The 27,822-nt window shown below is 44.7% G+C and overlaps 1 protein-coding gene across 1 annotated transcript in view; it reads right to left on the reverse strand.

The window, feature by feature from the left end:
- The window catches only part of TMEM132C (transmembrane protein 132C), a 462,471-nt gene that overhangs the window by 219,546 nt on the left and 215,103 nt on the right, over window positions 1-27,822 (reverse strand). The window lies entirely within an intron of this gene.

The raw sequence follows: 27,822 nt of genomic DNA on the forward strand, positions 1-27,822 counted from the left end.
GTTCTCTATGGCCATGGTTCTGTTGCTTTTTCATAGATAGGTTCATTTGTGCCATATTTTAGGTTCCACATATAAGTGATATCATATGGTATCTATCTTTCTCTTTTAGCTTACTTCACCTAGTATGATAATCTCTAGTTGTATCCACGTTGCAGAAAATGGTATGATTTTATTCTTTTGCATGGTTGAGCAGTATTCCATCACACACACACACACACACACACACACACACACACACACACACCATGTATGGCTATTCGATTCTAATTTGTCCCTGAGTTCGCTTGCTCTTGGAGACGTTGGAGAGAGGGAGGCAAGAAAGGGAGGAGAGGGCCCAGTAGTTCCCAACTACAGTGGTTCTAGCTCCAGCCACTGGAGAGGCACCATGAGCTGTGCCACCCAGCCAAGCCCCTCCCAAATTCCCGACTCACAGAAACCATGAGAGATAATAATATGACTGCATTGTTGTGAACCACTAAGTTTTGGGATGACTTGCTCAACAGCAGTAGATAATCAGACTGCGGTCGAGACTTGGTAGTTAGATCTAGGTTTGAATGCCAGCTCTGACATTTAATAGGTGTGTGCGCTTGGGCAAAATACGAACCTCTCTGAGACCCCATGTCTTCATCTGTGTGATGGAGTGAATGGCAGAACCTACTCAGAGCATTGGTGAGGGGACCAAAAGGAATAGAGTAAGTACTGTAATCACACAATAAATGCTCTTGTTGTTGTCAATTGCTCAGTCATGTCTGACTTTGCAACCCCATGGACTGTAGCACATCAGGTTCCTCTGTTCTCTACTATCTCCCAGAGTGTGCTCAAATTCATGTCCATTGAGTTGGTGATGCTATCTAACCATCTCATCCTCTGCCGCCCCCTTCTCCTTTTAACCTTCAATATTTCCCAGAATAGGGTCTTTTCCAAAGAGTCAGGGCTTTGCATCAGGTGGCCAAAGTATTGGAGCTTCAGCTTCAGCATCAGTCCTTACAATGAATATTCAGGGTTGATTTCCTTTAGGATTGACTGGCTTGATCTTTCAGTCCAAGGGATGCTCAAGAGTCTTCTCCAACACCACAGTTCAAAAGCATCAATTCTTTGGCGCTCAACCTTATTTATGGTCCAACTCTCGCATCCATACATGACTATTGGAAAAACCATAACTTTGACTACACGGACCTTTGTTGGCAAAGAGATATCTCTGGTTTTAAATACACTGTCTAGGTTTGTCATAGTTTTCCTTCCAAGGAGCAAGCATCCCTTAATTTCATGGCTGCAGTCACCATCCACAGTGATTTTGGAGCCCAGGAAATAAATGTTAGCTATTGCTATTATTTGCGTAACTTTAATGTACCAAACTAAGACTTATGCCAATATAAAAAGATCTGAAAACTAAAGTTCAGAATCATAAGATATACAGTATAGCTCAATTCCTTACTTTATAGATACAACTACTAATGCATACATAAGTGATCTACTGGAAGAAAAAGTAGACTGCAGAACTATTGCAGAACTCAGCAGGAAACAGGCCCCAAAAGGTGTCATCCGGCTATTCCCAACAAGACCAGACACTTCTGTTCCTTGCCTGCATTTTGAATTCTTCATTGTTTTGAATCAAAAGTGGGAGAATTTTCTTGACTCTAAAAACTGTACGTCAGACTCTCATCAGAGAAACTCCAAAAGCCTCATCTGCAGATAAATGCTTCTTCAGATGTGAGAAACTCTGCTGTTTTGAGGTCAATGATAGCCTTCAACTTTTCTTCCCTTCCTTTAGAAGAAATTATTATTTAAAGGTGGAGAGCATCAAAAGTGAGGCCTTGAGAGTTAATGGGACCATTCTGGCTCGATGCCATCACTTCTGAGAACCTGAATAATAAGACACATTTTATCCTTCATGTTTCAACAATGCTTGAAGTAATGGCAGTGCTATTATTCCAACCTCCGATTGACAGAGCCTTCTAAAACGCTCTGTGACTGGTTAAGTGGGACAGAACAGGGAGCACTCAGGAGAACAGAGTAGAATTCGATGGGCTTGTGTTTTCTATGCAAAAGAAGACAGCATTTCAGCTTAGGCAGAGGCTGCCAAGCCCTCCTCCACAAGTGTCGGGGGCTCTATTGGTGGTGCCACCCGTTTGTGGATCTGTCGGGGGTCTTCACAGGAAAAGAACTAATAGGCTAGATAGAGATTTACAAGAGGAGATTTACTATGGGAATTGGCCCACACAATGATGGAGGCTGAGAAGTTTCACTGTCTGCCCTCTGCAAGCTGGAGAATCACAAAAGCCAGCCCAACACAGTCTGAGTCTAACAGCCTGGGGGTGCTGTGGTGGTGGCATCATTTCCAACAGTCCAAAGGTCAGAGAATCAGGAACCCTGATACCCAAGGGCAGGAGGAGATGGACATCCCAGCTTAAGAAGAGGGAAAAGGAATTCTCCCTTCCTCCACCTTTTTGTTCTATCTGAGCCCAATGGATTGGGTGGTACCCACCCACATTGCTGAGGGTGGGTATTCTTTACTATTTCTACTCATTCAGAGGTTAATCTCCTTTAGAAGCACCATCACTAATACTCCAGAAATAACATTTTACCCTTGTCTGGGCACCCCTTGGCCCAAGTCAAGCTGACACATGAAATTAACAATCGCTGGTCCCATCAGAGTTACCAGATGAAGGAATGTTCTTTGGCCCGAGGACAGCACCATTTGTTGAAAGACATGTTTCCCCATGAAATTATCTTGACACCCTTGTTAAAAATCAGTTGACCATAAACACATGGGTTTATTTCTGGACTCAATTCTATTCCATCCATCTAATATGTCTGTCTTTACGAGAAGGGGACGACACAGGATGAGATGGCTGGATGGCATCACCGACTCAATGGACATGAGTTTGAGTGAACTCCGGGAGTTGGTGATGGACAGGGAGGTCTGGCATGCTGTGATTCATGGGGTCACAAAGAGTCGGACACGACTGTGTTACTGAACTGAACTGAATGCTGGTACCACACCGTTCTTGTGTTACGAAACTTACTGAAGCTTTGTGTTAAGTGTTTTAAATCAGGAGGTACAAGCCTTGCAGATTTCTTCTTTTTGAAGATTATTTTGGCTATTCTGGTTCCTTTGCATTTCCATATGAAATTTTAAGTTGGGTTTGAAAGTTTCTGAAAAGTGGCAGCTGGGATTTTGACAGGAATTGCATTGAATCTGTGGATCAATTTGGGGGAGCATTGTGATCTTAACAACAGTAAGTCTTCCAGTTCCAGAATGGGGGATGTCTTTGCATTTATTCTTATATTTGTTCACTTCTTTCAACAAGATTTTGTAGTTCCCAGAGTACAAGTCTTGCCCTTCTTTTAAAAATATATTACTAGGCATTTTTTGGATGCTATTTATTATAAATGGAATCATTTCCTTAATTTCTTTTCTGATGCTCATTGCTAGGGTGCAGAAATACATTTTTAAGTATTGATCGTGTATCCTGCTGCCTTGCTGAATACTTTTATTAGTTCTAATAATTTTTTTAATTGATTTTTTTTTTTAGCATTCTCTGCACATATCATCAAGCCATCTGATCACATCTGAGATCATTTTGCTCCTTCCTTTCCAATCTGGATAGCTTTTACTTCTTTTTCCTGCCTAATTGCCTTGGCTGGAACCTATACTACGATGTTGAATAGAAACTGAGGGAGAGGACATCCTTGTCTTGTTCCAGATCATCCAGAATTCTATTTTATAGAAACTAGTAAGCAATATATATATATAAAGGTTTCTGCTTCTATAGCTCAGTGAAGAATCCGCCTGCAATGCAGGAGACGCTAGTTCGATTCCTGGGTCAGGAAGATCCCCTGGAGAAGGGAAAGGCTACCCACTCCAGTATTCTTGGGCTTCCCTGGTGGCTCAGCGGGTAAAGAGTCTGCCTGCAAAGCAGGAGACCTGGGTTCGATCCCTGGGTTGGGAAGATTCCCCTGGAGAAGGGAAAGGCTACCCACTCCAGTATTCTTGGGCTTCCCTGGTGGCTCAGCTGGTAAAGAATCCACCTGCAATGCAGGAGACCTGGGTTTGATCCCTGGGTTGGCAAGATCCCCTGGAGAAGGGAAAAGCTACTCACTCCAGTTTTCTGGCCTGGAGAATTTCATGGGCTCTATGGTCCATGGGGTTGCAAAGAGTCGGACATGACTGAGAGACTTTCACTTTCACTTTTCTGCTTTTACAGAGATTACAGTTATACGAGGAAATCATTTCATCAACATAACAACATACAAATTTTAGATCTTTATAGAACTTATAAATCCTTATGAGCTAGCCCAGAGACCATGAGGATGATTGAGAAGAATTCAGAACCACTGGTCTGGAAGACTCCATCTGAAACACCCCCTAGAGGGGATTAGTAGAACCACAAAGGTCGTTGGCAGGTAGCCAATGGGAGCACAGCGAGGGTAAAGCTAATGGCTGGAGGACATCAGAAGGGGAGAACTGGTGACATTCATACAACCCAAAGTCCTGGAGAAGGAGCCAGAAAGGCAGTCTAGGAGCATCATGTGAATAAGTGATTTGCCTAAAAGACAAGGATGGGCTCATAGATGAGGCACGGAGGTCAGGGTCAAGCACACCAGGATTTGAGCTGCAACAGGAGCTAGTCGATGACAAGGTAAAAAGGCCCCTCGTGGTTAAAGGAAATCTTCTCGAGCACCTGCCACACTCACGGAGGAGATCCGGATGCTTACAGTTTAAATGTGAGCCAAAGAGAAGTTGCAGACTCAGTGTAGGGACTAATCTCCAGTTGACCCTCACTCCTCTGGGTGCCATCAGCCAGCAGACGCTGCTGGAACATATGTGCTGCTCTTGGCTGAACAAGGCAAGGTGGTTTGAAGCTAAGGTTATGGGCAGAATCAATTGCTAATTCTGAGCTTCTTACGATGCCCAAAACGTTCAGCTGAAGCCAAATCCATAAACTCCAAAGCTGTTTTCCAAGGGAAAAAAAGGAGGTTCGAGACAACCAAAGTTCCTGCTCCTTATCCATGATAACAAATGTCACTGAAATGGTGCAGCTTGTTTTGTTTGGTTAATGGGTTCTCATCACACCTTCCTTCTACTCCCCTCCCACCCCCATCACTATGGTTAATGCTTCCATGTGGAATTGAGAAAAATGGTACTGATGAAACTATTCTCAGGGCAGGAATAAAGGAATAAGGATTCTCCAGGCAAGAACACTGGAGTGGGTTGCCATTTCCTTTTCCAAAGCATGAAAGTGAAAAGTGACAGTGAAGTCGCTCAGTCGTGTCCAACTCTTAATGACCCCATGGACTGCAGCTCACCAGGCTCCTCCATCCATGGGATTCTCCAGGCAAGAGTACTGGAGTGGGTTGCCATTGCCTTCTCCAATATATACACTACCATATGTAAAATATCTTGCCAGTGGGAAACTATTGTATAGCACAGGGAGCTCAGCTCGGTGCTCTGTGATGATCTAGAGGGGTGGGTTGGGGGGAAGTGGGAGGGAGTCTCAACAGGAAGGGGACATGTGTATACATATAGCTGATTCACGCTGCTGTACAGCAGAAACTAACACAACATTGTAAAGCAATGATACTCCAATGAAACAAATAAATAAAGTTCAAAGAAAGAGCTAAATCAATGTCAGATAAATAAATAAATAAATTGCTTGACCATCCAGAAAATAAAAGTACTGTCTTCAAAGTCAATGTTGGGCTGGACATCAGCTCCACATTTAACTAACTGCACTCTGCAGCTAAGTCATCAAAAGTCACTCTTGGTTTTCTCAGCTGAAAAATGGGTCTTTTAACTGGAAGAGTTCTTATGGCTAAATGAAATAAGGCCATGAGAGTCCCTGGCATTAAGTAATCACTGCTGCTAAGTCACTTCAGTCGTGTCCAACTCTGTGCGACCCCATAGACGGCAGCCCACCAGGCTCCCCCATCCCTGGGATTCTCTAGGCAAGAACACTGGAGGGGTTTCAATTTCCTCCTCCAATGTGTGAAAGTGAAAAGTGAAAGTGAAGTCGCTCAGTCATGTCTGACTCGCAGCAACCCCATGGACTGCAGCCTACCAGGCTCCTCCATCCATGGGATTTTTTAGGCAAGAGTACTGGAGTGGCTTGCCATTGCCTTCTCCTAAAGAAAGGAAAATGATTAGCCTTGACAAATGATCTCATGGGATAGAAGGACCAGATACTATTATCTTTATTATACAGATTCTGAGTTAACAACTGGGACTTAGGAACTTTGCTAGAATACCATCATCGGATACGACCAGAGCTAGTTCTTTCTTTTTCTTTTTTTTCAGAGCTAGTTCTGAAACCCCATTCTCCTGATTTACATTCAGTTTTCTTCCCACTCCAATACTTAGGCTTTTTACACTGTGACTGATTTGTGATTTAGAGGTGACCAGTAGGTGTATACACAGTAAAGTGGCTCCGGATATTCTAGATAAAGAGAATTTGTTGTATCTGCCATTATTCAATGTGACAGTCACAAACCACTGTGGATCTCATAGAGAAGGACTTAGTGCATCCACTGACCTTGCCTGTAGCTGATTCCACTGAGACGTAAGGTCAGTGGACCCACTGAAGAGTCAGGCTAGTTTCTACATAAGCCAAATACAAGGTGAGTTCTAAAAATCAAGCTAGTTCTTGAGATAATGCCAGGCTCTTGGCTGAAAAACTACTCTCTTTCATGGATGTTTGATTACAAGAACTGAATGTTCACTGAGATATAAGGACTTTCTTTCCCCAAACACCTTCTCCATCCACTAATTCTTATGGCTCCACACTTCGTCCCCATACTGGAATTCTATTTAGAAAGAATGGATAAAATGAGAACATCCAGTCTTAGATTGTAAGGTGATGGTACCGTCTTTTGAGGATCATGACACACTTTCAAACACTACAATCTTGGTAGCATATAAATACAGACCTCTAGGTTCTTTAGATTCTTTGTTTGCTCAAAAATCATGTTTCAGGATGTTGTAAAAAAAAAATCCCAGTTACCACCCTATTCCCTCGGTGGCCGTTTACAAAGTCCTGCTTTTTGGGTACCTTACCCATCATGCCTAAGATGTTCACAATACAAAGATTTTACATATTCTAGAAGATCTGTGATTTTTGCTAGTACGAGCGTGTGTTTCTATCTCACGAGCCTGCCCCGCACTCCTCACGAATGCTCAGCTCGGCGTCCATCCACGGGTGTCATGGTACCATGACAGCAGCCGGTGTAGTCCTGGTGCTTCAGCAGTTATGGTCTACTGTACACAGTCCACGAAAAGGGACCATGTCTCACTCAGCTTTCATGCTCTGATGCTTGTCTTCTCCTTCTCACCCTTCTCTTCCTGCTTACATCAGTGTGAGCACAGCCAGCAAGGAGGCAATGAAAGATGGGCTGGAATGAGGAGCTACAACTTCATCACTTCAGGATGTCAGCATCAGCCTTGGCAACCCTCACACAGCAGGAAAGCATGCTTAGAGGAAGTGCTGCTGGGAACGAGATGCGGGACGAAGGAAAAGTTGGGGAGGGGAATGCTGAAACCGGGCATCTGCTCTTTGAGGGACCAACCCTGCTCCTCTGACTTCTTGGTCTTTTCAAGGAACTGTGTGGTTTGGAGCTCTCCAAGGTACACTGACTTAACAGCCTTGAAGGGCTGTTAACCCTAATCCTCAACAAGTGTTTGTGAATTCAGACAGTTCAATTCATAATGAACTGTAGCCTTCATCAATGGAACTGGGACAAATGGAACTCAGATGAGAACTGAAAAGAGAATTTTGTTTATAAAAGCTACCCTGATACAGATCTTTTTGGTTTTGTTTGAAAAAGGACTTGCTGAAGCTCAAACATTCATTCCATATATATATTAAGAGCCCTCTGTGTTCTCAGTGCTACAGACGAGATTTCTGCAGTTTGCGGGGAGTGGGCTTCTAGCTGTTGGAGCAGGTCACAAAGAAATATATATAAATATTTAAGTTGGCAGGTGATCATAAATGCAATCAATTGATCCATCTGTCAGTCAAGGTTAACAGTCAAAGGACATCTGCCTAACAAGACTTCTTCACGTGATGAAATAGTCTGCACTGTTCGATATGGTATCCACTAGCTACGGAGAAGGCAATGGCAAGCCACTCCAGTACTCTTGCCTAGAAAATCCCATGGATGGAGAAGCCTGGTAGGCTGCAGTCTGTGGGGTCGCTAAGGGTCGGACACGACTGAGCGACTTCACTTTCACTTTTCACTTTCACACATTGGAGAAGGAAATGGCAACCCACTCCAGTGTCCTTGCCTGGAGAATCCCAGGGACGGGGGAGCCTGGTGGGCTGCCGTCTATGGTGTCACACAGAGTCGGACATGACTGAAGTGACTTAGCAGCAGCAGCAGCTACGATTTGCAAGCAGTGGGTGTAGATAGGGTAAGGGAGTTAGAGAAGGCGAGGTTTAGAAAAAGAACAAGACCGGCACTTTACAGGAACAGATCACCTTTAATGAGGCGAGCAGGGGCAGCAGTCAGATTAGTGAGCTGCTGCATTAACCCAAGAAAAGAGTGAGTATATATAGACATATATGTGGAAATCTACTGTCTTAAGGGGGCCAGTTCTTCTCCAAGGTTGTTCGGGTTAGTTATCACTTAAACGTCTGCGGCAAGGAATTCTGGAGATCGGCCAGAGGCTGGGACCAGCTGGGAGCTGGGCGTAATCAACCTTAATATCCATTTTTCCTTCGGGTGAGAGAGTTCTTTGTTTTCCACAGAATGGTGGGGAGGAGCTGGAGGGGAGTTTTAACTCCAGGCTATTGTGAGTCGTGTAACTTTCCTTCAGTGGGTAAATACAGTCATCTTTCTTTAAAAACTGGAGTATAGTTGCTTTACAATATTGTGTTAGTTTCTGCTATGCAATGAAATGAATCAGCTGTATGTATACATATATGCCTTCCCTCTTGGACCTCCTTTTCACACTCCTCCCCACCCCAATCCCACCCATCTAGGTCATGACAGAGCACCAAGCTGAGCTCCATGTATTATACAGCAGGTTCCCACTAACTATCAATATTTTACACATATTAGTGGATATACGTCAGTCTTATCTCCCAGTTGGTCCCATTCTCCCCTTCTACCCGTGCATCCACATGTCTGTTCCCCATGTCAGCAACTCTATTCCTGCCCTGCAAATAGGTTCATCTGTACCATTTTTCGAGACTCTACATACAAGTGTTCATATACAATATTTGTTTTTCTCTGTCTGCCTTACTTCACTCTGTATGACAGACTCTAGGTCCATCCACATCTCTACAAATGGCTCAGTTTCATTCTTTTATACGGTTGAGTAATATTCCATATATACAGCCATCAACTATGGTGAGAGTATTTACACCATGTGAATTGGCAAGTGCTACAAATCAGGACTTTGTTTTTTCCCCAGGAGACAGTCAGTTGTAAACATTTATCTGTCTACCACTGTACATGAGGCTGCTAAACACTTGACATGTACCTACTGCAATGGAGTACCTGTGTTTTAAACTTTAAGTAGTTTTAATTTAATTAGAGAAGTGTGGCTAGTGGTTACTTTATGGACAGTGACGGTCTAGACAGAAAGGCCAGTGGAGTCCATTTCAGATGGTGTTGTCAGAGAAGAGTTCTCTAATAGGCTGAAATTTGAATGACAGGAGGGGGTGAGTCCTGTGGCTCTATGAGAAAAGAGCATTCCTGGCAGAAAGAATAGCGTGCACAAAGGTCCTGGGGTAGAAACCTCCCTGGTCTGCTAACACATAATGGCCAGAGTGTCACTGCAGATGGCACAGAGTAAGCTAGATGGAGAGCAGTAGGAGATGAGGTCGGACCCATGTGAGAGACCAGATTAGGTTGGCTATGGAAAGGATTTTAGGTTTGCTTGTCTGAGTGAGATGAGGAGGTCTGGGAGGATTTTAAGCAGAGGAGTAGCATAATCAGATATTTTAATATTACTATTTTAAAGACTCACTTTCCCTCCTGTGTTGTGGACAGAGTCTAAACAGTAAGGAAGAAGTTGGTGTAGGTGTAGGGAAACCAACTAAAAGACTATTTCAGGTTCTCTCAGGATAGCCAAAACTAGAAACGGTCTGGGTTTCCATGGTCCATCCACACAGTGGAATAGTACTGAGCAGTAAAATGGAATGACCTGCTGATACGTGCAAGATGGTGGACCAAAACAACATCACACTGACTGAGAGAAGCCACACACAGAGGGTGCGGATGGTCTGACGCCATGGACGTGGAATTCTATGGGCAGGAAAAACTGACCCATGGAGCCAGACATCAGACCCATTCTGATTAACTCTAAGAGAGAAAGCATGCATTGACTACAAAGCGGCATGAAGGAGCTTTCTGGAGTGATGTGAAAAGCTCTGTGTCTTGAAATGGAATATTACTTACCCAGAAAAAGTGTGACATAATGCTACTTGCAGCAACATGGATGGAACTAGAGATTATCCTATGAAGTGAAGTCAGAAAGAGAAAGACAAATATATCCAATATCACATTTGTGCAATCTAAAATATGCCACAAATGAACTTATTTATGACACAGAATCTGAATCACAGACATAGAAAACACATTTATGGTTATCAAAAGGAAAAGCAGGGTGGGGATGGGGATAAATCAGGAGTTTGGGATTAGCAGATACACACTGCTGCTGCTGCTGCTGCTGCTAAGTCGCTTCAGTCGTGTCCGACTCTGTGCGACTCCATAGAGGGCAGCCCACCAGGCTCACCCGTCCCTGGGATTCTCCAGGCAAGGACACTGGAGTGGGTTGCCATTTCCTTTTCCACTATATATAAAATAGATAAACAACAAGGTCCTACTGTACAGCACAGAGAACTATAGTCAATATTCCATCAGATCAGATCAGATCAGTCGCTCAGTCGTGTCCGACTCTCCGCGACCCCATGAATCACAGCACACCAGGCCTCCCTGTCCATCACCAACTCCCGGAGCTCACTCAAACTCATGTCCACAGAGTCGGTGATGCCATCCAGCCATCTCATTCTCTGTCGTCCGCTTCTCCTCCCGCCCCCAACCTTTCCCAGCATCAGAGTCTTTTCCAGTGAGTCAACTCGTCGCATGAGGTGGCCAAAGTATTGCAGCTTCAGCTTTAGCATCAGTCCCTCCAATGAACATCCAGGATTGATCTCCTCTAAAATGGACTGGTTGGATCTCCTTGCAGTATAAGGGACTCTCAAGAGTCTTCTCCAACACCACAGTTCAAAAGCATCGATTCTTCGGCGATCAGCCTTCTTCACAGTCCAACTCTCACATCCATACATGACCACGGGAAAAACCATTGCCTTGACTAGACGGACCTTGGTTGGCAAAGTAATGTCTCTGCTTTTTAATATACTATCAAGGTTGGTCATAACTTTCCTTCCAAGGAGCAAGCGTCTTTTAATTTCATGGCTGCAATCAGCATCCGCAGTGATTTTGGAGCCCAAAAAAATAAAGTCTGACACTGTTTCCACTGTTTTTCCGTCTATTTCCCATGAAGTGATGGGACCAGATGCCATGATCTTTGTTTTCTGAATGTTGAGCTTCAAGCCAACCTTTTCACTCTCCTCTTTCACTTTCCTCAAGAGGCTTTTGAGTTCCTCTTCACTTTCTGCCATAAGGGTGGTGTCATCTGCATATCTGAGGTTATTGATATTTCTCCCAGCAATCTTGATTCCAGCTTGTGCTTCTTCCAGCCCAGCGTTCCTCATGATGTACTCTGCATATAAGTTAAATAAGCAAGGTGACAATATACAACCTTGACGTACACCTTTTCCTATTTGGAACCAGTCTGTTGTTCCATGTCCAGTTCGAACTGTTGCTTCCTGACCTGCATACACGTTTCTCAAGAGGCAGGTCAGGTGGTCTGGGATACCATAATGGAAAAGAATATTAAATAGGATCATACAACAGAATCACCAGAAACTAAAACAACATTGTAAATCAACTCTACTTCAACAACAAAAGATTCTGTCTTTGTTGTTTTTTTTTTTTAGTCACTAAACGTCCTGACTCTTTTGTGATCCCCACGGACTGTAGCCCACCAGGCTCCTCTGGATTTCCCAGGCAAGAGTACTGGAGTGGGTTGCCATTTCTTTCTCCAGGGGATCTTCCCGACCTGTGTCTCCTGCATTGGCAGGCAGATTCTTTACTGCTGAGTCATCAGGGAAGCTTCATGTTTTGGTTAGCAGTTGTCAAAACTGGTTTATATGAGGTACTCAAGATCTATGCATTTCACTGTTTATTCATCATGTTTATTTTTTTTTAAAGACTATTCCAAAGTCTAAAGAGAGATAAAAGTAGGTCATTCTTGCCTAGTTGATATGAAATTGCTAAAAAGTAGTTCGATTCCGGTTGAATTCTCCATTTGAGAGCTAGAACAACATCACAAAGGAAATCAGGGAAGGGGGTGAAATAAATGCCTTCGAAAGAGTAATATTAAGGGACTCATCAGAACCAGGAGGAGGTGTAGGGGAAACATAGGAGGGAAAGCTCACTGAGCTCCATGGAACCAGATACCGGCTCCATGCCAGACCCATGGCCACTGCAGGAAACTAATCAATAAGGCATTACATCCCAGCTCCGAGCAAGGCAAGGCAGTCAGCCCAGAAGTTGCCCTGACCTGCGCTTCCTAAGGGCTTCCCTGGTGGCTCAGATGGTAGGGAATTTGCCTGCAATGCAGGAGACCAGGGTTCTATCCCTGGGTTGGGACAGTCCCCTGGAAAAGGAAATGGCAACCCACTCCAGTATGATTGCCTGAAAAATTCCATGGACAGAGGATCCTGGCTGGCTACAGTTCATAAGCTCACAAAGTGCCTCCTGCACTTTTAGAATGTCCTGATGCCTTCTTCCTCCCTGTTGCTGTCAACTGGGTTTGTAGTAAGTTTCCAGACCAGAGGAGAAATTCACACCCTCAGGAACATGATGGCTCCTTGATATTCTTTTTTTCTTGGATTTCACACCAGTTCCAGCACTGAAAGTGCTGACTTGAGTATGTGCACACACTCATGTGTATCTAAAGCATCTAAAAATACACCCTGGCAAATCTACAATTATCTTAGCAGGTGTGGTAAATTCTCTGCAAACACTCAGTTCACACAATGAGATCGAGTGGTAGCCAAAACTTCCCCTAGGCTTTCCAAGGAGTGAGGGGCTCTCCCTGTCCAAACCTCCCCTCCCATAGCATAATTTAGTTGTCATTGTTTCTTCAAAGGTGGTTTAAGAATATAAAAAGGTGAAGGAGAAAGAAAGAAGGCAGGTATGTTGTCAAGGAAACCGAAGTAGTAAGTCTTTTCAGTCTTCCTGACCTACAGAATCTGCAAGGCAAGGATTTGGAAAAATCCATTAGGCTAAATGTCTAGGAGGAAAGCTGCCTTATTTGTTGGGATGGATGACTCTTAGCCTCTTTACCTGTAGATACATGTTGGGTCCATTTCCACCCAATTTATTTTCATTCTGAGTGTCTAGTTTTGTGTGTTCCCTGAATGACTTTTCTTCTACTTGAGAAATATTTGATTTCTCCATATCCTGACACACTCACCAATGGTGTCAGTCTTGGAAAGTTGAAGACAGACGTGCCCCACTAAGGCTGTGGTTTCTAAACTCAGATAATTTCACCCAGGGCTCCAGATCAAAGTGACAAGGACCTTTGAAATAGTAATACTTTGTTACAAGACCACGGAATATAAAACAACCAGGTGTGTCTACAATGGCTTCTCCATGCAGCCAACCTGACAAGATTCTAGGTCTAGAAGGTACAGCTGGGTGGACTCTATCTTCATGAATCATCCTGTTGTCCTAATTCTAAAATGAAACGGACCCACAATGTGTCAATCTCTGTCTTCTCAAATGAAGATAAATCTCAAAGGGTGCAGGGAGAGGCCATTTTTTTTTTGACTTGACATCTCAGATGTAACCTTGAAATGTTACATGCTATAAATATGATATACAGTTGCTATAAAAGGAAGAGTGGATAAAACGCAAAAGGAGGAGGAGGGAGAATGGGAAAAGGCTTTGCCACCCTGAGAAATCTGTTCCCCTTCCATCAGTGCCTTAATGGGATTCGGCAGGATGATGGAAAAGGAGTGAATCAAAAGTTTTAACATTTTTTAAATTTTATATTGGAGTGGAGTTGATGAATAATCTTGTGTTCCTTTCAGGTGTACAGCCAAGGGATTCAGTTATACAGATACGTGTATTTGTTCTTTTTCAAACTCTTTTCCCACTTAGGTCATCACAGAATATTGAGCTGAGTTCCCTGTGCTATATGGTAAGCTTTGTTGGTTATCTATTTCATATATAGGAATGGATATATGGCAGTCCAAAACTCCCAATTTAGCCCTCCCCTCCCACCTTTCCCCTTTGGTAACCATAAGATTGTTTTCTGTGTTTGTGAGTCTGTTTCTGCTTGAGAATCAACAGTTTGGGAACACAAAATTCTTCTGCGTCATCCTATAAAGGCTTGAGAGAAGAGCAGACTTCTCAATCCTGGTACTGCTGACATTTGGGGATGGGGTCCTTTGTCGCTGTGGGAGCCTCCTGTGCTTTGTAAGACTTTGGCATCCCCACTCTGCCACCCCCAGCCTCTACCTACTAGAAGCCAGCAGCACTGTGACAACCAAAAACATCTTCAGACATTTCAAATTTCCCCTGGGGAGCAAATTTGCCCCCACCTCAACCTGGGAACCACTGTCTTAGACTTAGAACGTGGCTTTAGCACAATATATGAGGCCAGTCTCAAAGCCCAGATGTCTTCTCCAGGATCCTCTTCTGATGGTCCAGGGGTTCTGCTCCAACTGTTTGAAGATGTTTATTTTAGGAGGGAAAGACAGGAAAGCCTGGTGTGCTGGAGTCCATGGGGTTGCAGAGTCAGACATGACTTAACAACTGAACAACAATGAATTTTAGGAGAAAGTCTGTTTCCTGGGAGTTCACCTCTAGCTACTAAAAAGTCTCTCGTTAATTGAACTGAATGCTCTCTTTTGGAAACCTCTTTCCATGGCTATTTTGTTTCCTATACAATAGCTTTTTTAATATTTGAGAATTGGTATTCTATCTTCCACAAGAAGAACCATTTCAAGACGAAATAAGGGACTGTGAGCAGGTGGAGGTCTGGGTGGGAGAGACAACCAACATGCAGGAATAATGGGACTTCAGGAACACATGTGATGGCCCGCGGGGGTCAGCAAGCTCCTGGGAAATCTGCAAAGCCCATTTGCCACCTGCCTCCCACATCACCCTGCTCCCACATCACCCCCCACTGAAGCTCTTCCCTAGAGCCACAGTCTCTGGCGGGAGTCCTTCTACTTCTCTCTCTGCCTCCGCCCAAGTTCAAAACCTTGGCCACATCTGCGATCTGATAAAATTGCTCACACTGAGAAGTTAATGGGGAAAGCAGCTTAAAATGTCCTTCCCTCTGGGTCTCTGCATTTGAAAGAGAACAGTCTGGAATCAGCACAACTTCCTCCAGTGGTGTGCTGCTAAAGTTTAACAACCGGCTCTCTGAAGGGGGACCGGGTAGGGGGCTGGGGAGCGGACCAACGTCTTGCCTTTCTGCAGTATTTGTTAATTTCTGTCATGTAATTCCCAGCACAATGGAGTTCAGGGGGCTTCCGTGGTGGCTCAGCTGTAAAGAATCCACCTGCCAATCCAGGGGACTTGGGTTCAATCCCTGGGCTGGGAAGATCCCTTGGAGAAGGCAATGGCAACCCACTCCAGTATTCTTGCCTGGGAAATCCCAAGGACAGCGGAGCCTGGTGGGCCAGTCCATGAGGTCGCAAAGAGTCAGACTAAACAGGGACTAAACAACAACAATGGAGTTCAGACTGCCAACATAAGGTACTGACCCAGAGCTGGGAAGGGATTTGGGAAGCATATTATTTTCTCCCCTATTTGGATACAACAAATGTAACCATCTCAAGCTCATGGAGGACATTTATCTACAGAATTATTATTGGGAAGGGATGAGTTTTGATTATTTATGACCTTTGCTTTTCTTAATTTTCAAAATGTTTTACATTACACAATTTTAAGGTTTACTTTCCATTTACAGTTATTACAAAATCTTGGCTATATTCCCTGTGTGGTACGTACATCCTTGAGCCCATCATACACCCAGCAGTTTGTAGCACCTGCCCCATGAGTAACCATTGGCTCGTTCTTAGGAGCTATTGATTTCCGCTAATCATGGCTTTGATTCACACAAATGTATTTAACAAACAACCTCCGCAAAGCTTACTCTCACCCAATTCAGAAAGAGAAAAACAAACATCGTACATTACCGCATATATATGGAATCTAGAAAAATGGTACTGATGAACCTATTTCCAGGGCAGGAATAGAGACGCAGACACAAAGAAGGGACATGCAGACACGGGGGAGGATGAATTGAGAGAGCAGCCCTGGCATAGGTACACTACCATGCGTGAAACAGACAGCTAGTGGGACGCTGCTGTGTAGCACAGGGAGCTCAGCGCGGTGCTCTGTGATGACCTACAGGAGAGGTATAGTGGGGTGGGCGGGAGGTCCAAGAGGGAGGGTATATATATGTACACATATAGTTGATTCACTTTGTTGTGCAGCAGAAACTAACACAGCATTGCAAAGCAATTATATTCCAATAAAAAAAAGCTTACACTGGGTCAGACTCTGAATACCTATCCCAATGCTCCTCATAGCAACTGTATTTTACAATCAGGGGTACAAAGGCTCGGGGAGTAGGGAACTTGCTGACATTCACACAGCTAAGTGATGGTGCAGGGAAACCCACATGGTATGTCTGCAGGGCTTTTCAAGGGTGGGGGGCATTTTCTAGACTCCTTCAGTGCATAGATAAACTGGGGACCCCCTTAGCTGCTGTTCCTCCCCTGGAGTGAACATAATTTTTCACTCTGCCCTTTCTTCCCGTGCTCACTTATCCATCCACATATCCAGATACGTTGAGCTCCTGTTCTGTGCAAGGCTCTGTGCTGGGAAATGAGAGAGGCATAACACTCCCCAAGAAATAAGGGTCCCCATGCTCAGGACATTGAAGAAGGCCACTGTGGAAAACTTGGGGCTCTCCACTGCTAATGGAACACAGGCTTGTGCATGGTTAATTCTGCTTGGATGGATACTGTGTGCATGCTCGGTAGTGTCTGACTCTTTGGGATCCCATGGACTGTAGCCCACCAGAATTCTCTGTCCATGGAATTTTCTAGGCAAGAATACTGGAGTGGGTTGCCATTTCCTCCTCCGGGGATCTTCCTGACCCAGATATTGAACCTGCATCTCCTGCATTAGCAGGTGGGTTTTTTTACCACTGAGTTACCTGCAAAGTCCTTGGATGGGTATCTGGATGCTTAAATGCCTCATTGCTAGAGTAAAGAAAGCTTCTATCATGGCTGCAATGGCAATAATTATTAAAGTAATATCAACAGTAGTAATAATAACATCAGAAAAGTACTAAGATAACAGCTAAGGGCTCCTTCTGCCAGATCAAGGGGAGGTCCTGCAAGTAAGAGGGCTCTGTGGGCTTTTAAAGTGTATTGCTCTTCAGTTGTTTAGTCGTGTCTGACTCTTTGCTACCCCATGGACTGCTGCACGACAGGCTTCTCTGTCCTTCACCATATGCCGGAGCTTGCTCAAACTCATGTTCATTGGGTTGATGATGCCATCCAACTATTTCATTCCCCTTCTCCTCATGCCTTCAATCTTTCCTAGCATCAGGGTCTTTTCCAATGAGTCAGCTCTTCACATCTGGTGGCCAAAGTTTTGGAGCTTCAGCTTCAGCATCAGTCCTTCCAATGAATTTTCAGCGTTGATTTCCTTTAGGATTGCCTGGTTTGATCTCCTTGCAGCTCAAGGGACACTCAAGAGCCTTCTCCAGCAACACAATTTGAAAGCATCAATTCTTCAGCACTCAGCCTTCTTTTGGTCCAATTCTCACATCTGTACATAACTGTTGGAAAAACCATAGCTTTGACTTGGTTCCACAGCTATAGACCTTTGTCGGTAAAGTGATGTCTTTACTTTTAATACGCTGTTTAAGTTTGTCATAGCTTTCCTTCCAAGGAGCAAATGTATCCTAATTTCATGGATTCGGTCACCGCCCACAGTGATTTTTGAGCCGCAATACAAAATAAAAGGCTTTTAAAAAATCTACTATTTGCCCAGCACAAGGCTGGGAACTGGGAACAGTGATAAACAATACAGGTTTGGGCCCTACCCCTTCTGAGCAGACAGGGAGGATATATTCACAGACCCTTTTCAAAGAACTGAAGCCTTTTCCAATGAATAACTGGCTGAAAGATGATGGATGCACTTGAGTCATTCTTGCTCAAACAATTTGAATCAAGCATGAAAAATTCTCTTCCCGTTTTCTCCCACAGGCATGGGCATCCTCCTCCTGCCAACCTGGTTCCACAGCTATGTACCTTTGTCAGTAAAGTGATGTCTTTGCTTTTTAATATACTGTCTAGCCTTCCTTCCAAGGAGCAAGCGTCTTCTAGTTTCATGGCTGCAATCACTGTCCACAGTGATTTTGGAGCCCCAATATAAAATAAAAAGTTTTTTTTAAAAATTGACTATTTGCCCAGCACAAGGGTGGAGTTGGGAGCAGTGATAAAAAAACCTAAGTTTGGTTCCCACCCCTTCTAAGCCAACAAGGAGGATCTATTCTCTTCCTGCCAGCCTGATTCCATGTGGATTGGAGGCTGCTCAGGAGGCTGGTCAGGTCCATACCCTTGACCAAGATGACAGATCTGTACCCTGAATGGTAATCTAGGGAGTGCCTGGGAGTGCCAGAAACTCAGCTCTGATGAGGCTCTCAAAGAAGAGAGGTTGCCTCTCACTTTATTGTGGGCATCCCAGGAAAGCTTCAGTTTCTGCACTCACTGGGTCTAGAGGCCTAGCAGAGAGTGAGAACTTCCCAATTCCCCAGCTGCAGAAACAGAGGAAATACAGATTCAGCAAGGAAGGTCTAAATAGAATGATCATGGAAGCAGAACTGTATCAGATAAGCTAGGTCCCACTGTCCATGAATTCTGGGAGGAAGGTCAAAGAGGGGATTTGGATCAGACTTCTTCCATCAAAGGTTTTCCTGGTCGAATTTTTCCATCCCTGAAAGGGTCACTTTTATGTATAAGGCGCTATTTACAGCCCTTAGAATATATTAGCTCTTTTTTATCCTTACAATATTCTCATGTGAGAAGGACGTGATGAGATCGTCATCATCATTCCCATTGTATAGAAAGGAATACTGAGGTACAGAGGAATTCAAGGTCATACTGTGAGTAACTAGCAGAGTCAGGCTTGTCCCAGCAAGTCTGGTTTCTGAATTTATGCTGTTAGATGGGAGTCAGCCAACATTTCCTGCAAAGTGGCAGACAATAAATATTTAAGGTTTCTTTGCTGCCATTACTAAATTCTGCCCTCACTGCGTGAAAGCAGTCATTGCCAACATATCACAAATAAGCATGACTGGGTAAAACCTTATTTATAGACACCAAAATCTGAATTCTATATAATTTTCACTTGTCACAAAATATCTTCTTTCCATTTTTAAAAAATCATTTGGAGATGCAAAAGCCATTTTGAGCTCAGTTCAGTTCAGTTCAGTTCAGTCGCTCAGTCGTGTCCGGCTCTTTGCGACCCCATGAATCACAGCACACCAGGCCTCCCTGTCCATCACCAACTCCCGGAGTTCACTCAAACTCATGTCTATCGAGTCGGTGATGCCATCCAGCCATCTCATTCTCTGTCGTCCCCTTCTCCTCCCGCCCCCAATCCTTCCCATCATCAGAGTCTTTTCCAGTGAGTCAATTCGTCGCATGAGGTGGCCAAAGTATTGGAGTTTCAGCTTTAGCATCAGTCCTTCCAATGAACACCCAGGATTGATCTCCTTTAGAATGGACTGGTTGGATCTCCTGCAGTCCAAGGGACTCTCAAGAGTCTTCTCCAGCCCCACAGTTCAAAAGCATCAATTCTTTGACAATCAGCTTTCTTCACAGTCCAACTCTCACATCCATACATGACCATGGGAAAAACCATAGCCTTGACTAGACGGACGGGCTGTACAAAACCAGGTGGCAGGCCAGATTTGGCCTATGGGCCATGGTTTGCCAACCCTACTTATATATATAATTTTATTTATTTATTTTGGTTGTGCTGGGTCTCTGTTCCTGTGCAGGGTTTTCCCGAGTTGCAGCAAGTGGGAGTTACTCTCCACGGGCGTGGTGGCATCTCTTGTTGCAGAGCAGGAGCTCTAGGCGCTCAGGCTTCAGTAGTTGCACCACATGGACTCACTAGTTGTGGTCCCCAGGCTCCAGAGCACAGGCTCAATAGTTGCAGTGCAGGGATTTAGTTGCTTCACAGCACGTGGGATTTTCCCAGATCATGAGTCGAATCCATATCTCCTTAATTGGCAGGCTGATTCTTTACCACTGAGCCATCAGGGAAGTCCATCTCCCTACTTTTAACCAGTATGCTACATTCCCTGTATTTAGACGCTGAATGATTGGGATTTACTTGAAGGACACTGTCATAGGCCAGCATGTATGCAATCTCCCTCTTATCTTGTTATTATGAGAATTCATAGCCACACACAAAAAATGGAGAAAATAGATTACATCTCCAACATCCCCATCATCAGCTACTACAGCCGCTATCGTGAGATCTTGTGATACAAGTAAGAAGTGCAGTGTAGACGTGATTAAGTGAATCTGTGCGTCTGATTCCTCCATGAGACCAAAGGTTTTGCAGATAACTGAGAGGTTCCTTTGCCTTCATGCTCTAATTTAGAGACAGAAGTTGTCTTGGTGTGTTTAATGGCTGGCTGAGGCATTGTTTTACCACCTTCTGCTGAGCTCCACGGAGAAGGCAATGGCAAGCCACTCCAGTACTATTGCCTAGAAAATCCCATGGATGGAGGAGCCTGGTAGGCTGCAGTCCATGGGGTCGTTAAGGGTCGGACACGACTGAGCGACTTCACTTTTCACTTTCACACGTTGGAGAAGGAAATGGCAACCCACTCCAGTGTTCTTGCCTAGAGAATCCCAGGGACGGGGGAGCCTGGTGGGCTTCTGTCTATGGGGTCACACAGAGTCGGACACGACTGAAGTGACTTAGCAGCAGCAGCAGCAGCTGAGCTCCAAACTGGTACCCAGAGCATCCCAAAGAACAAAACAGGTAAGAAAGTCTCAGGTTGAGTCAGAAGCAGAAGGTGAGTGGAAACTGAATGCTCTAATCTGCCCCTGGGATAAAAGGAGAGTTGTGGGTAAGACAGCTGCAAACAACATTTTTGAGTGCTCCCTGGACCGACACACAGGATGGAGTTCTGCCCTGAAAGGGGTCACCTGTCTATTACTCCCTTGTTAAGCCACACTGTCTCCTCCTGAAGTTAAAAGAGTTGGAAGTGAGCCTTTGCTAGTTTGCTTCACAATTTTTTTTCCTTAAGAACCATAAGAGCTTAGAGATTAAAAGAAAAAAAAAACAATCAGTGTTTTTCAATAAACAGCTGATGGCTAAATTGCGGATGGAAATGCAGTCGTAATCATCCTGAATGAGCATTCATTAAGTGTCTATCTGCATGTGGTACTGTGTGTGGGCTTTGAAGGAAATGATGCATTGACCTACTTTTCTCTGCCAGAGATGCTTCACCTGTTTGGGTTTCAAGTCGAGTCTGCAAACTGTGGCAACTTTGGAAAGAGCTACTCAGACACCCAGGGATGTAAGATGTCACTTGTAGGACTAACGAGAAGCTGGAAGACATAGCAAGAAAGTATCTTAGTCTTAGCACACCATCATTTTCTTCTCTGGATAAAACAGACCTGTAGGGTCTTCCCTGGTGGTCCAATGGTTAAGAATTCGCTTGCCAGTGCAGCAGACAAGGGTTTGATCCCTGGTCCGGGACAATCCCACATGCCACAGGGGCAACTAGGCCCTGCAACTACTGCTGCCTAGCTAGAGCCTATGCTCTGCAACAAGAGAAGCCACCACAATGAGAAGCCCACGCACCACAAACAGAGTGTAGCCCCTGCTTCCTGCAACTAGAGCAAGTCTGCAGCAACAAAGACCCAGTGTAGCCAAAAACAAACAAACAAAAAAAACAAAACCCTCTAAACAAATAATAGCAACAACAAAACAGATGCATTGTTTAAGAGCACAGTCCCACCAATCTTCATCATGGTGTGACCAAGAGCAGCCTCCCTTTTAGAAAGCCTCTTCATCGTTAGTTGGCAGAATAGTTTAGACAGCATTGCTTGCCTAATTCTTTATCCCTTCCTGTAGCCCTGTCATGTTGTTTGCAGTGTCTTTCCAGTGAGTGAATGGTGAGTGGTTTCTTTCCTAGTTCCTCATCTCTGACCTTGGTCATAGCCGCTCTAACAGAACAAGGTAGAAATGATGAACAGCCAGTTCCAGACTTTTACTTCAAGATGCCACAGAGGCTTTTGCTTGCTCTGTTGTGGTCTGCTCTGCTCCAAGATTGCCAAGAGATGCCCAAACTAACTTGCTGGCCTCCAGAGGAGAAAAATAATGCAAGAGGCATCTGCCCATCTGATGTCAGAGGGAGGCCAGCCAATATCAACCGAATTTCTTGTCCAGCCAAATTTCACCACAGTGAGAAACAACAAATAAATGCTATTTTAGGCAACTGAGATTTTTTTGGGGGGGGGGCAGTGGGTCGGGGGGTGGGGTGGAGGAAGAGGGTTTGTTACACAGCAGTAGCTAATTGATACATCAATGGACTTTCAGTTAAACACCAGCAAACTACCAACAGGAAACTAATTTTCCCGGAGAAAATAAAAGTGTTCTATTCTAAATCAAAGTGAAAGTGAGGCTTCATTTTATGTACAGGTTTGGATTTATTAGCATTTAAGTGGATAACTGAGAATCTGTCCTATACATCAGCAGTCCCAACCTTTGTGGCACTAAGGCCCAATTTCATGGAAGACAATTTTTCCATGGATGGGTGGGGAATGGTTTTGGGATGATTCAAGCACATTGCATTTATTGTGCACTTTATTTCTATTATCATTACATCAGCTCCATGTCAGAGCATCAGCATCAGATCCATGCTATAGACCGTGGAAAGTATCATAAAGTTCCTGACTTAGGGATTACAGTATGACATATACCCTTTCTGTTGCTGCTTAGTTGCTCAGTCGTGTCTGACTCTTGCAATCCCATGGACTGTATCCTGCCAGACTCCTCTGTCCATGGGATTATCCTGGCAAGAATACTGGACTGGGTTGTCACTTTCTCCTCCAGGGGAACTTCCCAACCCAGGGATCGAACCTGTGTCTCCTGCATTGGCAGGCGGATTCTTTACTACCAAGCTACCAGGGAAGTCCCAACATTTATATCCTTATATTATATAAACATCCAGTGTTTCTCTCAGTTCTGGCTGCACACCAGATTTATCTAAAGATCTGACACCTGGGCCCCACACTCACGGATCAGGAATCCACTGCCATGGGGACAAGGCACTAATGTTTTTTATACAGCTTCTTAAGTGATCCTGTAGCTCAGCTAAGGCTGAGATCTAAAGAGTTACAGCGTGATAGACTTTTAGCAAATCCTGTGTTTTTTTTCCCCTTAATACTAAATGTAGCTCACAGGCACCCTCCATATCAGATCAGACAGCAGGTTTTTCCCTACATGATTTTATGATGTCGACAGAACATGTTCTGCTTCCAGGCTGGAGGCAACTGCAAGCCCCATGAGAAATGTTCCTTCCTTCATCCTCTCTCTCTCCTCAAAGTCTCCCAGAGTCACTAAGTGTCCTTCCGTGGCCTCACTTTCCTTCCGCATGGCACACATTCTGACATGTGAGCATCTCGACGTGCAGCCGTGTGAATGTGATCCTTCCCCAAACTTGCCAGGAGTGCTACCCAATCCCAGGAATGCAAACTCTGCATCTTGTGGGCACAGACATGTGACTGCGCTGCTGCAGTTCCAAGTCAGTTCATCAATGGTGATCCTTTTCTGCTGCCCTGTGCCAGGCACCGGTGACTGAGGGAAGAGCGTGGGGCTTATCAGTGACCCTCTGGAAAGGTGGTTTGCCCTTTGCTGCCTGCCAAGAGGGAGGCAGGAGGCACTCAGCTGCTCACTCCCAACACGTGGTCAAGAAGGCGGCTTGATTTATCGCTCAGATGAAGTTAGAGACCAAAAATTACTGGTAGGGCAGAGACTCCTCGAAGGCTTCTGAGTCACAAGGAAGATGTGGAAGTGAGCAGAGAAAACTAGCCTCCTATTACCCCAGTCAATCCCAATGTGCTTACTTGGTAGCTCTGGGCCCTGGGCCGGCAGTACCTCAGTCTGCTCACCTGTAGAATGGGATGCACAAGACCTACATCCATGCAGAGCTAGGACTCTTCAGTGATGTTACATATGCAGCCCCTGAGCCCGTGCTGCTACTGTTTTCACCCTGCTCATATTATGTCCTCAAGAGATACTAGTTTGAAGAAAAGAGCCACAAAAATGTAGAAAAAAAGAGAGAGAAAGAAGATTTGACTGAGCTATTGGCCTTTTTTCTCTGTAGTTTGCTCCCTCCTGGAGAAAGTGGTCTTCAGTATAATCTCAAGCCTAAACAACTTCTTCATAATTTTGTTTATTTATTTATGGCTGTGCTGAGTCTTCGTTGCTGCATGGGCTTTTCTCAAGTTGTGGAATGCAGAGGCTGGCTACTCTGCAGTTGCGGTGCAGAGGCTTCTTATTGTGGTGACTTCTCTTGCTGTGGAGCATGGGTTCAGTAGTTGTAGAACATGGGCTCAGTTGCCCTGTGGCACCTGGAATCTTCTCAGACCAGGGATTGAACTGGTGTCTCCTACATTGGCAGGCAGATGCTTAACTACTGAGCCACCCGGGAAACCCCTAAACAACTTTTGAAAACAGAGGTATAATACATACACTGTGTTAAGTCACAATATTAAAGGATAGCCAGTGTGCATTACGGAGAAGGCAATGGCAAGCCACTCCAGTACTCTTGCCTGGAAAATCCCATGGATGGAGGAGCCTGGTGGGCTGCAGTCCATGGGATCACTATGAGTCGGACACGACTGAGCAACTGCACTTTCACTTTTCACTTTCACACATTGGAGAAGGAAATGGCAAGCCACTCCAGTGTTCTTGCCTGGAGAATCCCAGGAACAGAGGAGCCTGGTGGGCTTCCGTCTATGGGGTCACACAGAGTCGGACACGACTGAAGTGCCTTAGCAGCAGCAGCAGCAGCAGTGTGCATTAACGTCTTCACAGAATTATGCGACTCTTACCACTATCTCTATCCAAAGCATTTCATCAACCCCCCGCTCCCTGCAAAAGAACCCTGTGTCTACAAGCAGGTCCCTCCCCCAGCTTCTCTTCCCGGCACCTGCAACCACTAATTTACTTTCTGTTTCTTTGGATTTCTCAATTCTGGACATACGATATAAATAAGATTATGTATAAATGGAATGGAAATAAATACAGTGTGTGGCTTTTTGTGTTTATCCTCAGCTTTTTTTAATCAGGAAAAAAAAACAACTGCAAGTAACTTCCTGGATGCCCAAGAAATGACGTGTGGAAGGGGGTGGGGGCTGTTGTGATTGGATGCCCCACCCCTTGTCTTCTGACTGTGTTACCCGCTTTCTCCACCTGCTGGCTGCGTGCTCTGAATGTGGGAAATGAAGTTCATGTGACTGAAACTCTGTCATGCTTTTCCCCCAGCTGCTCTGCAGAATTGTTACCTTATTCTCACCTCCTTGCCTCCTGCTCCTTACCATATGACCTCATTTTGGCTCTCCTGTGCTCTAGTGGAAAGGTAGCTGGACAGTCCACTGTCCTGAGTGGAGAAGGATTCCACAGAAGGCACTGCCTGACAACCACTCGCAAACATAAAACCGAGACACAGATGATTTTAGAGTTTTACACCAAGTTGCTGTTTTCAAGAGAGGGGTAGTTTTTCGTTTTTTTCCCTGAGATTTCCTATTTTTCACCAATTTGTGCAGCTTGCCACTGTGGAGTTTTCAACAGACCATGGCTCAAAGGAGAGGCGTAGTCATAAATCTGGAATTCATAACAAAAATAAGGGGTTGCATTGAGTGTCACCAGCTGGCTATATAATTTACCTTCCAGGTATGTCAAATTTTCTCCACTTCAATGAGTGTTCTCATCGGGCATTCTAATTACTCTGACAAATATCAAAATATTACCTCTGTTGTCAATATAATCTTACTTGAGAAAATGTGCTTGAATTTAGGGCTTCCCCAGTGGCTCAGTGGGTAAAGAATCTGCCTGTAAGGCAGGAGACGCAGGAGACACAGGAGATGTGGGCTCGATCCCTGGATTGGGAACATCCCCTAGGGGAGGAAACGGCAACCCACTCCAGTATTCTTGCCTGAAAAACATCCTATGGACAGAGGAGCCTGGCAGGCTATGGTTCAAAGGGTCTCAAAGAGTCGGACACACTTTAAGAAGCATTGTTCTGCAGCTTTGTTGCAAATAAATTGTGTCTCCATCGAACCTGAGCCATTGGCAGCTGGCTACATCACATCCTTATGGACCAATGGCATCCTTGGTGGGAGGGATGCTTTTCTGGAGCATCACAGTGTGTGCTAAAGGTAGTCAAGTCTTTGAGCTACAATTTAGGGAACTGGAGGCTTATCCAGGAACACAGACCACAGGGTCCAGAACGTTGGTGAATTCTCTCCAGGAGAAAACCTATTTGGCAATGATTCTTATAGTGGGGTCCCTGGACCAACAGCATTGGCATTAAGATTCATTACCAATGAACAAATTCCCACCCAAGACTTGCCAGATCAGACTGTGGGGCCAGACCAAGTAATCTATATTTCATTCTCAGGCAGGTTAAGCCCTTCAGAACATACTGATATTCACTCCAGTTTAGCGACTTCAGTTCTAGAGTTTTCTGACAGAATGATCCATCAATGCCAAGAAGTCGCGTAATGGAGCTAAGAGGCCAATCAAGTAAGCTGTTATTAGCAGCATCAGCAGTTTTCAAGATGACATGACCTGTACTGTATGGAACAGTGACCCCCTAGAAGATACATCCATTTCCCAGATAACTGCGAATGTGACTTTATTTGGAAAAAGAGTTTTTGCAGATGTCATTAAGGTTCAAAAGATGAGATCATCCAAGCTTACACAGGTGGATCCTAAAGAGGGTCCTTTAAGACACACAGAGAAAAGGGGCCAGAAGGAGGAGAAGCCAGGTGATGATGGAGGCAGAGACGGGAGTGAGGCAACCACATGCTGAGAAGTGTCTGGAGCCACCAGAAGCTGCAAGAGGCAGAGGACAGATTCTCCCCTGGAGCCTTCAGAAGGAAGAAACTCTGCCAAGAACTTGATTTCAGGCTTTCAGCCCCCAGAACTCGTGAGAGAATGCACTTCTGTCGTGTTAAGCCACCACGTATGGGGTAATTTGTTATGGCAGCTTTTAGAAACTAAACACACAAACTGACCCGTGTATGAAGCAGAATCTTGGCTCCATGGACCACAAGAATGGTACACCATGAGGTGCTATTTTAAAACTAAAGGATGTAGGATGAGAAAAGCTGTTTTATGGTCATGTTTTCAAGGAGGCTAGGTATACTTGCTCCAATGAATCGAGGCTACTATCATCTGAATGTCTGTGTCCCTGAAAAATTCATATTTAAAAGCTAACACCCTGGGGCTTCCCTGGTGGTCCACTGGCTAAGACATCATGCTCCCAAGGCAGGGGGGTTGGGTTTGATTTCCAGTCAGGAACTAGATCCTATATGCCTGAACTAAGACTTTATATGCCAAAAAAAATGTCAAAGATCCCACATGACACCACTAAGGTGTTTGGCACAGCCA

This window comes from Moschus berezovskii, chromosome 19 (assembly GCF_049115385.1).
Source record: "Moschus berezovskii isolate FMDL1 chromosome 19, NW_MosBer_1.0, whole genome shotgun sequence".
NCBI lineage: Eukaryota > Metazoa > Chordata > Mammalia > Artiodactyla > Moschidae > Moschus > Moschus berezovskii.